This window comes from Anopheles arabiensis, chromosome 3, assembly GCF_016920715.1.
Source record: "Anopheles arabiensis isolate DONGOLA chromosome 3, AaraD3, whole genome shotgun sequence".
NCBI classification, from domain to species: Eukaryota; Metazoa; Arthropoda; class Insecta; order Diptera; family Culicidae; genus Anopheles; species Anopheles arabiensis.
The window spans coordinates 86,376,790-86,388,816 of NC_053518.1; the positions used below are offsets into that span (position 1 = coordinate 86,376,790).

General features: G+C 42.5%; 1 protein-coding gene across 4 annotated transcripts in view; it reads right to left on the reverse strand.

Moving 5' to 3' along the window:
* The window catches only part of LOC120901510, a 34,098-nt gene that overhangs the window by 11,048 nt on the left and 11,023 nt on the right, over window positions 1-12,027 (reverse strand). For 3 of the 4 annotated variants that reach the window (XM_040309522.1, XM_040309523.1, XM_040309520.1), the window contains one exon: window positions 7,835-8,076. The gene's annotated coding sequence lies outside the window, so the exon portion shown is untranslated. Of the gene's footprint in view, window positions 1-7,834; window positions 8,077-9,754; window positions 9,784-12,027 lie in introns of those variants that run through there. The other variant, XM_040309524.1, reaches the window with a different exon arrangement.

A 12,027-nucleotide genomic window follows, 5' to 3' on the forward strand; every position in this document is an offset into this window, starting at 1 on the left:
GTGTGTAATGATTGAGGATTTTATATGTTCCCGCGTACGGTACACGTTCATCACCCATCCACAATCCAATCCAATCCGGCCGTCCGGGCGATCGCGATAGGGAAATTACAGTCATCGAACTCCGGGGCCGGCCACAAGAGCAAAAGTGTTCAGAGGATCTAGCAAAGCCGCTTGCCCAGTGAGGCCATAAATAAACATGCTGGTGAGCTCTACACAACTCTTTATTGTAGTTCACGCGATGTTTGAGACAAACTGATGTTCAAGGAATTCTTTACTACAAAATTTTTAGTGTAGTTTGACGAATGTCCCCCAAATGTGACTCGCAATTTTGCACGCCTATCTGGTACCAGGTTTTTGCCAACCCCGTAACATGCCCAATGTCAACATTGGCTACCTCGCCGATAACAGCTCGATAAATAAATAATGTTCCAAATCGCGAAGGAAAGAAGAAGATATGTACATCAAACGGGAAGAAAGGGGCGTCAGGAATTGCGTTGAATTAACGGACCAACTTCTTCCACTCTACTCCAAGTGAACGGTCTGTCACTGCGCTGCGCAAATCGAAGCAGGCACCTCTTTCGGCAGACACATTCAGCTGTCACTGGTGCGATTAGGTTGGCTGGAAAGTTGCTTGACAAAGGTTACAAGTGGTTGGAGGATATGGTTCCTCAAAGAAATGATTCCTCAAACGGGTCTAGAATATATAGACGGTGTAGAGACCTGCCAACACTTTGCGCGACGACCTAGCGACGGCTAGCAGAAGACCACAGTTAGAACCGAAGCATTAAATTCCAAACAAGCGTCCAACCGTCCCTCCAACCTCTAGCAAATCAGGCATTGAAAAGGAAGAAGAAAGAATCAGCGTACGAGTGCCTCCTCTTCTTCTTCTTCATTGTGCCTCACTCCGTATGCCAGGGCCGTACATACTATAATCCGTCTTTCGTGAAGTCGTGAAAGAAAGCGCTCATCATCGGCGTTAACTGCAGCAAACACGGACAAACACGACGGGCGCGCGCACACCAACACCATCAATTTAAAGCCATACACGGATGTGTACCACCCTTGCCCCGCGTGGAAAGGGTAAATAATATTTCTCCTTTTCTCTTTCCGCGCTTATCCGATCCGAGCCTTCCGAGAGAGCCCATTTCCTACAGCCAACGTTCTCGGGCGGTGGTGAAGACCGCGGATTATTGGTTTTACTAATTCATTAGCGCGATGAAATTGAAAAATGATTCCCGTAACCAGATCTTCGTGTGGTCGGTGTATGCGAAGGGGAAGAAGTGGCCATGGTATTAAGGTTAGCGTGATGTTGTCTTCACCTCCACCGCCCCGAACTCTTCGCACTTTCCGCTGCTGTCAGCTCCTCATCAGCTAATTCAATCCCACACCACGAAAGGTACTCCAAAAGATCACGGCGAACCATCCCCTGCCTCATAACACCATCAGCGGCGGGTTGAAGGAGCGCACCCACACCCGCACCGTACGGCCTTTGGGCCGTTTCGAAGAGTGCCTGCTTTGATATTGATGAAGTTTCATTACAATCACATTCCGAGGCGATTTCTGAGGTTAAGGCTGGAGTAGCACAGCACTGAACCACGCTTAACGGTTAACACCTTTTCTCGATGCCTTCCGACAGGCTTCTCTCCTCTTAACGTAGTTCACCATCCCCAAGGGTAATTAGAATGCAAGACGAGAGATCGACCACCTTCCAGGCCGCCGTCGCTTTGGCAGAGGCTCTCCGGGACGGCATTAAATCCGTGTGTTTGTGTGTGGTTGTTTCTCATCTTCTTCACCTTCTTCACAGTTGTATACTCCTATCGGGTATCCTCCAACGGGGGGTTTGAGTCTTCAGAGAAATCAACTTCTGTCGGCGTCTTCTTTCGGCCTACGACGCTTCTCCTAAACGATCACTTTGTTCCACTGCCGGGCGCTGTCATTTGTCTAACTTTTTTGGGGAAGTTTCGGTGTTTCAAATTACCATTAAACGCACAACGGTGTCGTTTCACACGTGCGTAATAGTAGCTTTGGAAGTACGACCGAAAAGGAATTTAAAACCCATCGAGAACAAAACATTTCGGTTATTCGCACAAAACTTTTTTTTTCTTTTCACAGTTCCCGGCACGGCAATACACACTCACACACTACGGCACTACAGCAACACACACAGCAGGACAACTGTCACTTTGCGTCCTCAAGATTTGCAGGAACTTCAAACAAAACAGTCCAATTTGCTACTTTTGATTAAGTTCTTAATAAGTCCTCGAGAACCTCTTAAGACTCTCCTTAGAACTAAAACCAACTGCCATAATAAGGCGCTGAGACACTTGGAGGAGCATCTCGCATCAGTTCCGTGCTTCCCGTCCGACGAGGTCGTCGTAATTAGACGTACGAAACGCAGCGAACGACTACGCGATGATGTTCCAAGTGTACCCATTGCCCAGAAACGCCGGCGAAAGGATGCGATTGCGCAGACTCTGCACAGTGTGTCCTTCGCCGCGTCTTGGTAGTGGTCGTCGTCGTCGTCGTCGTCGTCGTCTTGGTCGTCGCTGTTACCGCCGTTTGTCCTCATCGCGACAAAAAGTCTTTTTACAAGCCAAGAAAAAAAGAACCGAAAAGAGCACAGCCGGTCTTTTAATCTCTGCTCGAGTGTCTTTGAGGCACCGAGTGGCCGGGTAGAGTGAGTATGACTCAACGGCATGATTAATAGATGCGGAACATAATTAATTCTAAAGCCATTTTGGAAACAGCGCGTTTCAGAATACACGTCGTACTGATCATTCCGATTTGAAGATTATTGGTAGAAGAAATATTAGTTTTTTTTGAAAATCCTGGAAAATCAAATCCTTCAACTATGACAACAAAATTATTTGAGAATTTCCTACCCAAGCTTATCTGCATATTATTATAATCTTAGACACGTCTACTTGAAGCTCTGTTAGCTAAATTCGGGTTAGATTCTACTGAATTTGTTTAATAATGATCCTAAATCAAACTTAAAAGCCAAATATCTCCTAAACTCACACTGTACAATATCAACCACGTACTATAAACATAAATAAATCAATAATAATCCCCCGTTTTGACACACCTGATCAAGTTCAATAGCTCCACTACTGCTGCATACCTGAGGCGAGATAGATGCAAAACCACTTCTTGCCCGGAAATGCTTGAGCTTTTCACTTTACAATCTTCTTGGCGCACGGACGGGCGGGCTCTGTGTGCTCGAGGCAACAGCGTACCAGTACTTAACGTCGGCCATCACATTCACGTTGTAAAGGGGATGGTGGGTTAGTGGGTGTCACCTTGAATGTGTGTGTGTGTGCGTTTGACTTGGCGAATACACGAATATCCTTTTCTTTTCCTCCCTGAGTTCTTCACCTCCTTCACGCCAAGTAGAAGGAAGAGAGGAAAAATCTTATTTTCCATACGAGTTTTCTTTTTCTCCTTGCTGATTTCTTCACCCCACTTGCAATTCAAATGTGCCGCAGGAGGAGAAAAAGGACACGAAATAGTAGAAGGAAAAAAAAAACGACACGAACGCGTCGCGTTCACCCGTCATGGAAACTTTCAAGTATTTCGTATCCAATTTAAATTTACTTTCGCTCTCTACTATCCTTCGTTCCGCGAGCTTCGCTTGTACGCTGTGTGCCCTCCTCCGCTTGGCGTTGGCCGCCGCCACAGCATCCTTGGCAAAGGGCATAACCATCGTCCCCTGCGCAATCTGCTTCCCCGTCGCTCGTCGCTTCACCAAAATGAGCCAATCTTATTACAGAGAACCGACCCACGCTTTCCTTCCACTTTCTCTGCATTTTCCTCCCCGGTGAAAAACGCTATAAAAAAAAGGAAAAATCAGCATCTACACGAACAACTTCTCTCGTCGTTCACCCTCTCCTATTGCCACCATTAGAGGACAACGTCCTTTTCCTGCTCGTTAGCGTATCGACGCGGGATGCTAACGAAGCGAGAAGCGAGAAGCAACATCATTCATCTCGCTTTGTCGTTTGCTGATTTTTTTTCTCTCTCTTCTGCTTCGCGTGTTGGTGTGAGTGTGTGTGTGTGTTTTTCCTTTTTCAGACTTTCCCTTCGCTTTCCTCGCTTTTGTCCCCGCTGGCCAATAAATTGAACGCGCGCGCTTCAAGTGATAAGGGAATTTTCTTGGAGTTTTTTTTCTCTTTGTTGCTTACTCTTTTTAGCGTTTTTTTTTTTCATCCAATCTACCCCTACCTCTGCCGCCGCCCGTTGCTATCCCAACGGAAGGAAAACAGCGAAGGAAAGGGTGTACAGGGAGGCACATTGTAAGAGAAGAAATCAAACACACTTTCTTGAATTTCCATCAAAGCAAGCAGCGACGGTTGCTGCTGGTGTATGGAAAGTAGAGGAAAATCCCTTCACATGCACACAGAAACACACGCACACACACACATGCATACTCCGTCCGGCAAAATGAACGGGAACGGAAGGAAAATTTTGCTTCTTTGCACAGCTTCACATGTGTGTTGCATCGTACCACAAACCCGCCCGCCGCGTGTCGTGCTCAATATACTTTCGCAGCATGATTTATTTCCATTTTTCAAATTTTGTTTTTTTTTGCGCACACACACCAACCACCCACCCACCCGAACATAAACACACATACACGCTTACATGTGTGGAAGTATTAGAGGCAGGTTTTTTGGTGGTTCGATTCTAATATACAGCCGGATGTTATGAGAAGGTATTAAAATGATATAACCAACACGTACGTAACATCATCACGCTGCTTGAGATTAGCATTTTTTGGGGGGTTAGCAAAACGAAATATTTTTACATCCTTTACGTGACGCGTATTTCTGGTTTCTGTAGATATCAAGATAAGCTTTTTGTTATTTTTTGTATTTTTGTAGCTATTTTTCCATATTTCCACAAACATCTTGGTGTTAAAATTACAATATTGTTAAAAGTTCTTTGTTTAAAGCATGATTGAACAACTTCAGAAAATGGACCTTACATATAATTGTGGTTCTATTGCTTGGTATCAAACCGCCATATCTATTAGATGTTCAAGTACATTAGTTATGAGTTATGATTCTCTTAAGATTTCTTTGATTGGAGAGATGTATATAGTGGAGTTCAAGAACACACGACCAAAGCCACGAATATCCTACATACATTGTTCAGAGTATGAGACCTCCTTGCTGGCAATGCTTTCAGCGAGTCTAAACATTCTTGTCGAGCTACAAGCTCCGAATATCTTGAATATCTTGGCATAGGAAGCTTTGACAGTGACTCATAAACTTGTAGAACGAGTAGCTATTGAACCTTACATTGAGCCTATACGAGATAATGGTTTTCTTGAACTTTTCTAGAATCAAACTAAGACCTGACTGGTTTACGACTCTAAGAAATAGAAATCAATGAGCGAATAGAATAGGTCATATGATTTATTGTATGGAATACTAACCAGAATACTAGAGTACCAGAATACTAACTAACCAGAATACATACCAGAGTCTAAACATTCTTGTCGAACTACAAGCTCCGAATATCTTGAATATCTTGGCATTGGAAAGAACTAAAACGTTTTCGTCAGTGGCTCATAAACTTGTAGAACGAGTAGCTATTGAAGCTTAAATTGAGCGCAAACGAGGTTATGGTTTTGTTGAACTTTTCCAGAATCAAACTAAGACCTGACTAGTTTATGACTCTATGAAATAGAAATCAATGAGCGAATAGAGTAGGTCATATAATCTATTGTAGTCAAGATCAAATTTATGATAGGCAATTCCGATTTACAAGGACTCTAACTAATGGTATAGCTTGAGTATTCATATATGATTTTGAAAGATTCTTTTTGAATATTCTGAGCAGTTCAGCATAACTTCTTGTAGACATCCGCAAGAGGAATAGGCTCATAGGGCTATTCAGTTGTGATATTCGTAGATGAGACTTTGGAAGACAACTACAATGCTACAATCAAGTACTATATCACACAATGGCTGTTATTTAATACATTCTCCAAAGACTTATTAAATGACCAGAGCTTTTTTTAATGCATTAATGACTGTCATAAGATTACGTTCGACTTCAAGAAACAATCTTGTTGCAGACATAGGCAGACCGTAAAACAGTTGCAATATCTAATAAACACGTCCAACCTGTTGTCCCGGTCGCCATGTGTGCCCACAAAACTTTTTTGGACCTTAAATTTAACAACGGGACAACACACCAGCCGAATAGCAACTGTCGCTGTGCAGTTGTTTTAAACCGAACCTACCAGGACAATCTTTAATGACCGCGCTTGAGTTAATGACTGAACGGAACTGCCATGCTCCAAGACCGCCCAGGTAAGGTTCGTCCGGAGGCTAGACCTTTGACTGGATGGAAGAACATTCCCTTTTTCGCTCCGGTAGCGCATCTGTCACCTTCCGGAGGCCACCGTTTCTCTTTCACCATCCTCTGGAATCTCCACTGCTCCGGGCGTCCCTGTGCGTTTCCACCGTATGTCTCGTGAGCAAATAATCAATTAGTCGACCGTTTCACTACACACAACACACTGTTCCCTTCTTCACGCTGTACGAAATTCTTCCCGCATGGTGCCGAAAGAACGGACTTGGAAGTGGAGTGGAAGCAGGGAAACCCCGATAAAGCGGGTGGGAATACCGAGACGACCTCACCTCCGCAAACGACTCCGATGACAACGGGCAGGTCATAAATTATATTTCATTTCGCTTTGTTACAACAACACTCCACCACCACCACCACCACCCTCCGATCAGCAACCAAAAACACGATTATGGAATGGTGGTATAAACCGCGGTGAATCGAAGCCAGAAGGTAAGAGATGAGTAAAAAAAACCCCTAAGCAAGCAACCAAACGAAAGGAAAACTGGCATTGGCCGGGGACGAGGCGACGACGGCGACTCCAAAAAGGATATCGACAAATCAACAAAACTCTGGGAATATACAGAGAGAGAGAAAAAAAAAGCGACGAAGAAACTACTGGCCAGATACATTTGGAGTGCAGCCGAAAATCGAGATCGAACGGCCCTCCGTAGCAAAACAGTGACGAAGGAAAGTGATGGGAGATAAGTATCGAAAGGGCACAAAAAACAACAACAAAACTAATACCAGACGAACGAAATTTGTGGCCGAACGCAAGTGTGTACTGGACTGGGAAGGCAGGAAGGACCAAACGAAGGGAGGACTGGCAAACAGATACAAATACTCACACAAGCATAGTTACAGGACAGATGGAAACACGTTAGGCAAACGTTAAAACAAGGATGTGAAACGGCAAAGATAGTGCCAAAAGGAATAGAAAAAAGGGCAAAACCCCTTGAAAAAAAGGAAAAGCAAAAGCAGCAAACCGATAAAATACACACCACAACTGCACACACACACCATGGAAGCGACCGATAAAACAAAACAAAAAGATACACAAAAAATCCGTTTTGCTTCGATTCGTTGCAAGGATGGTGTGCAAGGATTTTGCTGGTTGGACATGGTGAGGACCCAACAGGAGGTTAGCATGCTTTTTATGGTTTGTTGGTTTCGGGCCCTTAACGAGGTGAGATAGTGGGTGTATGTGTGCATGTGTCTGCTCAGAGGGGGTGGTTTTGTTTACTTTCGAACTGTCAACTGTGCGTGTGAGTATGTGGTATACGCACTATCTAAACCGCAACGGCAACAACACCACTGGGCGCACGCCTAGACCTTCCACCGTGACGATCGTAAAATAAATTTATAGCACCTAGAGGGTACACGAAAGGACGCTTTTAGGAAATGGGAATTTATGTTCGATGAAGCGGAAGGGGCGGAAAGGTTTTATTAATTTTCTAATATTTGCTGGACGTACCTTCCGAGCCGAAACGGTCGATAGGAAGTGCAGGACGCTTTTATCCCTTTATTTCCGGACTGCTTTGCTTCGCTGTGAGTGATGCGATCGTGTGATCGATGTTGATCGTATCTGTCTCTCTCCGGTGTCACGTTCCTTCAACAGTGTGCGTTATCCGTGCGTGAATCTCGAATTTGTCTTGCGGGTTTATTAATGACTCAATCGTGGTGTAGTTGATGTTGATGAAAATGTTGACCTAAAAGCTGGAAGAAAATATAAAATTAAGGACATTTTATTAAAAATGCTAAAATTGTTAAACTCTAAACATTAATTATTGATATTCAACCCAAGCATAAACAATGTTGAAAAATTGTACAATATTTTCAAAATTATTATATTTGATACATTTTGTTGCATTGGATGGAAATGAAATATCAGATTGATATGGATTACAGATTTACATCATTATTAGCCGCCTATATGATGATTTTCTACAGCTGTCATACATTGGCATCACAACAAAGTTTCAGTACTTATACATTATTTTCAACACCTCACAAAGAACTGTCAAACTCAATCTAGTTTGGAATTTGTTGAGAAGCATGTGGAAAAACTGATTTAATCAATGAGATGCAAATACAACATTTGACAGCTGTTGAAAAACATCTTGCAAGCAATGAGAAATGTTGTTGACATTCTAAATTGCCTCGGAAAATCCTGTAACATCTTGCACGTGGCGAATAGCAAAGTTTACATTCCAAAAATGGCATGAAAACCACTGTCATTTCGTTCCCCAGACCTTTACAAAATGTTTTTGATGTCAGCGCGAGAAATACGCGGCAAACTAGTCCAATAAACAACTGTCCACACACTAATGGCGCGTAATAAAATTTGACATGAGAACATTATGAACATTATTTTCGGTAAAGATGGTTTCCACTGATTTTTCATATCCATGTCGTTCCATCATTCTATTTTTATGCATTACAATAGTCTCCACAAAAGCGCATCATAAACCCATCACTTAAGGTCCGCTACGATGGTTCAATGCGAAAGTTCGACTTCCGTTCTGTTACTTCCAACTTCACAATCCTTGGGATCAGATCTACTTTTAGAAGCTGAATATAGAAATGTCGTAAGATAAACTTGGATGTGTTGTGCATCAAGAAGGTGCCTAAATAGACTACAGGTGAGTTCTTGATGGATGGAGAATTCAATGGAGATTGGCAGCGATAGCGAGTGAAATGTTTGCTGAGGACTTTGTATGAAACTTCGAATGAAACTAGCTGTCACATGAAGATTTGTCAAAGTACACAGGATGGACCAACCTGTAGTAATATCCTTGTGGATGTGGATATCAATTTAGCACAAAAAAGAGCCTACTTCTTGTACCACGTGTTTGTCGGTTGAGCCTAAAATGCTTAAAAGGAACTGACTATTGACCCGGTTTGCGACTCAGTGTAGAAGAATCTTCGGCGTCGAAATTGAGTCGTAAAATGGGTCGAAATTTGGACATTTCGTGAGATGATGTTACTGGTTTAGTTAAGGAGATAAAAGATTGCTTTTCTGGAACTATTTTGATCACTTGGAAGTATTCACTCGATCACTTAATGGACCTTAAACCATAAACCACATATTTCAAGCGTCGCAACTGGAAAATCACTCGTCTCAAAATGGAACACGTCCCTCTCGTTCTGGTTGCGATAATTATGTTTATGATTTAACAAGCTCACAAAAAGCTGTTCGCTTGTCCACTCTTCCTACCATCATCATCATTCGTCACACTGCAACACATACACACACGCTTGCGTGTACAAAGTGTGAAATAACACTTCTAATATTCAGCGCACCATGCTGCTCTGCCCGGGTCCAGTACAAAACGGATGTCGTTCATTAACTGATCAAATTATGATAATTAACACTCCCATTCTCGCGCTCCACCTCTTTCTCTCTCTCTCTCTCTCTCTCTCTCTAGTCCAGTAGTGTCGTTCTGCACTATGGTCACTAAACGTGCGCTGCCACGCATTGATGTTAATTAAAGATTAGAGAATGTGTTTTTTTTCGCCCTCCCTGGGGAAGTGATTTGAATGTTTGGACCTTTCACTAAACCCCAGGAACAGCCACCAAGCAATGCCGGTTGGCACCCGACGAAACACACGCTGTGGGTATGTATTGTGATTTGTTGTGAAAAGCCCCTGGAAGCACTTGAGAATCGTGCGTGTTCCACGGAACTGTACGCACCAGCATATAACGTGGCCATGAGGGAAATGGGAAGTAGAGCCCATCATCCTCATTTACCTCGGTTTCGGAAGAGCGTACACCCTACCCCATACCCCGGATGTGGTAATTGTTTAGGGCGGTCGCGCACAAGCTGACCGAGCAGACATCGTTAAGGGTTTTTTTGGTGCTGCTGCTGCTACTAAATGATTTGATTTTTCTACTGAAATTTATTTAATATACATTTTTTCTAATTTCAATACGAAAGTGGCACTCTTTATACGCACACACAAGGCCACAACGAGACAGCTCCTTCACAGCTGGCAACAGCAGCTGGCAAAGTAACACGATTCCTACCGTTTGCGCTGTTTGTTTCACACCTTTTTTCTGCTAACGATCGTTTAGCTTCTGCAATGTCCCTCTCCTTTGGGGTTTGGTATAATTTTTGCAAATTAGTTGCTAATTTATGACCAAAGCGTTACCTCTCGCCTAAACGTTCACCCGTCGCAAGCAGGGTTACAGGACGCAACGTACAGTCTTTAGTTCTTTATGTTGCAATCTTGCTGGTAACATATCAGCAAAACCATCTCTTTGACATCTGTTTCCGTTTCACCTGGTGCTTGGTGCTGTGATGCAACATGATCTTCAGGCATTTGCGACGAATTGTTTTAAGAAAGGATAGAGCAGCATTAAAGATGAAGGGTTACACTATTTCCGAAATAAATTAAAACATTGCTGAAGAGTTTCTGTAACCAATTTGCAATTATTAAGCAAAATGTATCTTTTTTGTTAAAACTCCCTTATAAATACAAAAAATAAAATGAAATTAACAAAGCTACTTCACTAAAGATTGTTACCAGGCGTAGCCGGTACGTTACAGGCTCATAATAAGAGGTTAGCTCATGTATGATTGTATGTAATGGTTGATATACTGGAGCATAATTATTGAAAAAAACGTTAAAAACTGTTAGAATCGGCTTTTTAAAGTGTATGAAAAGTATTATAGTTCCTTTCAAACAGAAAACTATGTTGTAATTTATCTTTGTTTGTATACTTTTGTCGAAATCCAATATGGCGGAGTGCGGAACTGTCAATTGGGTATGGAAAGCACAACCCGGATGATGGCATATTGTTCCGCTGACAGACTGAATTTTCAGCTTTCTAGCTAGAATAGATAAAGGGTCCTAAAATATACCCAAATTCAGTGCTACTGCATAGACATGCAAGATACAGAGGATTTACATATGATCGGATAAAACAGGTACACTTTTGGTACATTAGGCGATACTGCTAAGCCTTGTTTGTGATTTAAACTAAACACGCTGAAAACCCCTGTAAATGGTTGATATTTGTTGTGCTACAATTGTGATAATGAATCGAATCATGACTAAGAACTCAACGGATGAAATCCCAAAATTACCATCAAGTTGAAGTACATGACTACTACCTCGCCAATGCATCGACAGGCTATCGAATGGAGTGGAATGTTCGATGCGCGTCTTTATGTTGTCATTCTAACAGAGAACCATTACAATTTCATTAGATCATATCCCAAAGTCATATCATATCAAGTGTCACAATTGTTACCGGCTTTCGAGTAAAATTTCGGGATCATTTGGTAGTAAGTTATTATTTGATGTTTTATGTCATAAGCTTAACATTTAAAGGAATTAAATATAATTCTGATTTATATTTAAATTGACGTGAGAATAACCTGTTGAGCGATGCAAAAAAAAAAGGATGCCACAGGAAGAAGGTCATTCTTCACATTAAAACCAAGTTCATCACACAAGCAGATGTCAAAGTAAACACAACCCTTACGGCTACTCCTAAAGGTACTGTGCTTGCTACCGGTTCCACCTAGATGCAGTGATTTACGCCGAACATGGTTAGCATAAGCTGGCAAGAAGATTGTTTTTCTCATCGTAAAATTTGCCGGACATTCCTGGTGAACACCAATGGAATCATAATTTAACCACGCTTGACAGTGCCACCAG